The following is a 6,000-nucleotide window of genomic DNA, read 5'->3' on the forward strand; positions in this document are numbered from 1 at the left end:
ACACGGAAAACTCAACCCCAAAATGGACCAGCCCGTGAAGAGCCCACAGCTGAGCAGGCGATCATGGTGCCTGTGTCACAGCCCTGGGCGCGCGCTGCCATTTACTCCTCCAGCAAAACGTCCTCAGAGCTGTCCCCACCACGCCCCCCACATCCTGACCTCTGCTCTCTGCCCGCTGCCCAGGTGGACCAGAACCACACCCCCGACGCCACGCTCCTTCCAGGTCCTGCACCTCTCCACGTCGCCAACAGGGGGCTCTGTTCTCACCCTGCCCATCCAGCAGCACTCGATGTGGTTGACCCCTGGTCCTTCTGGAAATTCCTTCTTCTCGAGGTCTTGGTCCTCCCAACTTCTCCTGGCTGTCCTCCACATTTACTGGCCTGTCTTTCCCGCCTCCTCCACGGGCCCTCCTCAGCCCTCCAACACTGGGGTGCTCAGGGGCTCTGTCCTCCTCTTTCCTACCCACTGGCACCCCAAAGGCCTCACCCACTTGCATGACTTTGCATGTCATCTCCCACCAACAGTCCTCCCCAGATCTCCAGACCCCTACGTCCACCCCCACAACCAGGTCGGAGGCTGTGAACTCCAGAGAGTGAGTAGGCTCCCTGTGTGGCAACTGGACACCTGTGACCCTGACTTTCCTAAGTCCTAAAGCAGCACTGAATGGCATGACCCTGCATTCAGCCAAAGCATTTAGGAGCTAACCCAGATTCCCGTCTCTGCGTCCGGTCCGTCAGCGCGTCGGGCGCTCAGCTCGTCGATCACGGCCGGGTCCATCCACCTCTCGCCATCCGTCTCCACCCAGGCCCAGCTGCCCGCTCCCCCTGGGCTTCTGACTGCTCCCCTGGCTCCCCCACTGCACCGCACAGTCCCTCCCCCACTCAGCAGCCGAGGGAGGCATGGACACTGATAAATCAGCTCATGTCACTCCCTGATCAAAACAGAATGACAGGCCAGCTCCTTGCCCTGACCTACGAGGTCCCGGACCAGCTGGCCACTGCCTGTCTCTCCGGGGTCCCTGCCCAGCCTGCTCCTCTGCTCCGGGCACACTGGCCGTCCTCCCTGTCCGCCGCACCCCACCCCCCCTCCAGCCCCCTCTGCACACACCCAGCTCCTCTCTTCTTCCAGCTCTTGGCTGAAAGTCAGCCCAGCTGCTCCATAGCCACGGCCCCTGAAGTCCCCCACCACCGGATCTTTCTAAGTTATAAACTTATTCTAGTCTGTTGCTCCCCAAAATATAACCTCCACGAGAGTCAGCCCTCACTCCGGATTCCTCCTTTTATCCCCATGTCTGAGACCACCTGACATAGCGATGGCCCCTCATAAGTGAACTGACAAAGGGACAGACGGGAATCAGCCAATACCGGTAGAAAGGAAGAAGGGTCTCCCGGGGGCCAGCGAGAGCCAGCCACACCCAGGAGGTGAATGTGAGGGAGCGTTGGTGGGGAGCCCAGGGGGACAGGGGCCACCAGAGCACACAGGGTGGGCGGGACCAAGGCAGGGCTGAGTGTCCATCATAAAGAACCCAGAAAGCCCAGGACTCGGGTTGTCAGATCCGACCCGAGGTGGGAGAGAGCAGGGAGGCCGCGCCAAGAGCCGGGGTTAATGGAAAGTCTAGGAGGCAGGTTGTCATTCACCACCCGCCAACCCCATCCTGCCCGGGAGCCGGAGGCAGCTCAGTAAAAACCAGAGAGGACTCCAGGCTCAGGCCATGACACCGCGTGTAGACCATGCGATCAAGGCTGCTGCTGAGCTGGGGTGGAGGCCATACTGCCCAGCCGTGGGTGCCTCCCGTGCTGGCTGCACAGTCCCCTCCCGGGCCAGTCCTCCCAAAGCCAGATAGCAAGCAAGCCCTCGTGTGAACCGGAACTGTCGGCCGCACCTCAATTCAGGGAAAGGACAAGAGACCCACACCAGCCCCAGAGAGTAAGTGTCCCTGCTATGGCTTGAGTATGGTTTGATGTGTCCTATGCCAGGGTGTGTGCCATGCCAGGGTGGCACTTTTGAGAGGTGGTGAGACTTTTAAGATATGAGGCCTGGTTCAAGGTACTCGTTATTTGGACACCACCCTCAGAAGATTAATGTAATTTGACAGAAACCCAGGTTCAGGTTCCCAGACAGTGAGCTGTTGTAAAAAGAGCAGATCTGGCCCCTCCCCTCACTCTGGCTTCCTGTCTCACCATTTAATCTCTTCTATACATGTTCCCACCATCCACCATGAGGCCCTCACCAGAGGCCAAACAGGTGAGGCTGTGCCATCTTGGACTTTCAGCTTCCAATACTGTGAGCTACAAAAATATCTATTTTTATACAGTACCCAGCCTCAGGTATTTTGTTACAGAAACAGAAAACAGACTAAGACAATTTCCTTCCTTCATTCTTAAATAGAAACAGAAAAAAAAATGAGATGCATTAGGTATTTGACAAATGAAAGAGAAATTTTAAAATTAAAAAAGTAAATGAACATTAATTGAACTGTATCATCAGAGAAATGTGGAAACTTATTGTATCCATGAAAAGAGAACAGGATGAAACGAAAAAGGAATCCTCACAGAATAAGAAAACAAGTTACTAGATTTTAAACTATATGAGTGCTAAAATATAGAGAAGGGATCTAGGATAAAAATCAGTAATCTCCAAAATATGAGATAAAAAGAGAAGACAAAAATGGTGGAAAATAAAAGAGAAAAAAAAAATAAGAGATTTAGAAGACCAATTCAGAAGGCCCAACATCTGGTTAATAGGCTCTCTAAAAAGAGAGAAGGCAGAAAACAGAAAGAAGCCAACTCACTGAATAAAAATAGGAGAAGTTTTCCTGAATCTAAGGCAGGAAGAAGCCTTAAACTAAAAGGGACTTCTCAGTAAAATGAATTTCTAAGTGCCCACACACAGAACTATCAGGAAACATTAGTTCATCGGGGATAATTTGAAGATCCTCAAAGTCCTCAGAGAAGTCAGAGGAAGAGGATTCCTACAAAAGGAATGAGAAATCACCCATGGTCCCGCTTCAGCAGGGCGGGATCGAGAACACTGCACAGTAGTGCCCTTGACATTCCCAGGGAAACCATCAATGAACGATACGTCTCAGACCTCCCAAAACCAACAGCTGCACCTCCTGAACACTCTTTATAAACCAAATCTCTGGAAGAGGAGCTCTAACAAAATGAAAGAGACAGTGAGAAGGAAACTGGCCTTCAAGAACACGTATTAACTCCCAGGGAGAAGGAGGTGATGGCTGCTAGGGTAGAAAGGCTGTGGACTCCAAAGACTCAGGAAGAACACACGGAGTCTAAGCACTAGACAGACTGAGTAAGAAATTAGAGGGTGTTTTTGAAATGATAATGAAGTCATTTTTCTTCTACCAAAAAAAAAAAAAAAAGAAGAAGAATTAAAATATGCACTTGAAAGCTCCAAGAAACAAAACTTACACCGAATAATTATGATCTAAGCATGAAGCAAACGAAAACCTGACCTAATTTTGCACAATGGGTGGAGAATATAAAAAGAGAATCTATTGGGTTTTGATTCACGGAATCTTTGAAATCTTTGTGCGAGAGTTCCGATGTAAGACTGGGAGAAGGAAAGATGATCCTTCTAAACTACCTGACTCATGGCAGAAGACAATACTTCCACCCTCTTCCCAACGTAAATGCTGTTGACTGGATTTCAACTTTAAAAATGATTCTAGGGATGGCACAAATGTGGTTAAAGAACAGAATGGAAATGTCACCAACTCTGACAATGTTAAAGTCAAGATAAAAATGACAGAATTGAGAAGAGAAAAGGCAATGGAGAAGTGAATGGAGATTTAATAATATCCTTATCTTCCAGATAAGCCCACAGAATGACTGACTCACATGGGGGGGGGGGGATAAGAACTGGGCATTTTAAGTGAATTAATTGAAATGGCTAAGGTAAGCAGTGAAGGAAATAAATATCGTTACCAAAATAGGAGAAGGTGGACAGGAAAGCTATCTGTTTTAACCTTTCACAGTAGAGAGTCAGTATGGGTCTAAAGGTGACATCAAGAAAAGGAGATAACGTGATACTCGAGAATACCAAAGGCCACCAAGCCCCAGAACACCGTGGCTGTCTCCGAAGCACAGAACGACCCCCGTGCATTCATGGGAAGTTCTGAAGATCAGCCAGTAAAGATAAAAGAACCTCATCTAGTTGATAGACGGTCCTGCATGATACGCGGGCTCCGGCCAGAAGTCGATACCCCATTACCACCCTGATCCAGAGTGTCTCCAAAGCCAGTGGTCACGGTGACCCCTCCCCATGGGCAGGAGTTCAGTGTCCTCGGGTGTCCACTTCTGCTGAACTAAGAGGTGACCACAGTCAGGGTCTGCACTAACTCGCAGGCAGTGATTAATGGCTGGACTTGGAACGAACAAGATGGGGAGATAGAGACAGCAGGAGATCTGGGGAGGAGGAGAGATCTGGGATGGAGAGGGCACACAGTGCTAATACGTCTTCCTATCCTGAATTCTCACCCAAGGGCAGTCACTGTAGAGAAGGTTTGCAGGCATCACATGAACACGTTGATGCATTTTATGGATGTCCATTTGCTTCCCCGGCCATCCCAGTGGTCACTCAGTAGGACCATATAGAACAGCCACAGTGGCCGAGCTGGCGACGTGTGGGCTGACCAGCATGGACTCCCACTCACGAAGTCCACCTGTACCTCTGCTGAGCACCTAAACTGCCACCTACAGGTGCCAACGCTGGGCCCTCGAGCAGCACCGTTCCCAGGGGGTCAGCTGAACAACCAAGGTCAGGTTGACTCTGTTGGAAGAGGCAGCAGTTTGTCCTCCCTCGAGTATCACATCTTCAGGAGACGGAGGCGCCTTCCCCGCTCACCAAGCGCCTGCCAGGCCGCCCACCCACCAGCTCAAGGGCCTCACCCACCAACTCGGAGGAGGCTCCACACGGCAATCCTTCTGGCCAAGGACCTCACTTTGCAGAAGCAAAGGAGGGGCTCCTCCCTGGACATCCGTGGTCCTCCCACACACCCGTGAGCCAGGAGCAGCTGGTCCCACCCTTCAGAGCCAGGGCCCAGTTGTGATACCAGCAGGACAATGACCGTCCCAAAGACGGGTCTCTGTTTCACAGGGTACAGCGAATAATGACCAGTGTCCAGTGGGGTGGTTCCCAGAAATGACTCACAGGCCAGGGGAACCAGGGGTGGGAGAGGGACTGACTCCTCGCTGTCCTGCCTGACGGCACTCACAGAAGGGTGCGTCCTCGGCCTCGGTAACGCTAAGCTCTGCTGGGGTCAGAGACCCACCGACCGTCACCGGTCACCGGTCACGCTGAGCTGGAAGTCAAGACTGACCTGAATAGAGAAACTATTCAGTAAATAGTTTAGGAGGAACTCAGTAGCCAGGCAGGACGGGGACCAAGACCCCAGTCACCTGCCTGTCCCCGGAGATGGAGGTGACGAAGGCTGGGGTTTTGATCTCCTCTATTTTGAGAACAAATGGGTCGTCTTGGTACAAAATAGAATTCCCTGCTCCTAGAGGCAGACGTCGCCGCCTCTCCCTGTGCTGCAGCCCAGCCTGGACGGCCTCCTTCTGCTCTTACTGTGTCCGCCCTGCTCCGTCGGCCAAGTCTCCCTCGTAAGTTCTTTCTGTTGAGAGAACTAGTACTGCTGGGGGGGGGTGGCCCACACCCCTGACCCCAGAGACTCGGGAGGCTGAGGCAGGAGGATCACAAGTTGGAGGACAGCCCGGGCAACTTAGTGAGACTCTGTCTCAAATAAAAAATTTAAAACAGACCCGGGATATAGCTAAGTGGTCGAGCGCCCCTGAGTTGGATCCCCAGTACCATAAAAAAATAAATAAATAAAGTGGATGCATTTGCGTTTTCCTGACTGAACCCCGGCTGATACAGGCAGACGACCGGAAATTTCTATTAGGAGCTCCCCATGTGATTGGATGTTTTTTAATTCTGAACAAGCACTATTTATGTGTGTGTGTGTGTGTGCACATGCACATG

The sequence above is a fragment of the Marmota monax genome, unplaced genomic scaffold (assembly GCF_021218885.2).
Source record: "Marmota monax isolate L192 unplaced genomic scaffold, Marmota_monax_Labrador192_F-V1.1 WCK01_AAM20220418_F8-fsc00208, whole genome shotgun sequence".
Classification (NCBI taxonomy): Eukaryota; Metazoa; Chordata; class Mammalia; order Rodentia; family Sciuridae; genus Marmota; species Marmota monax.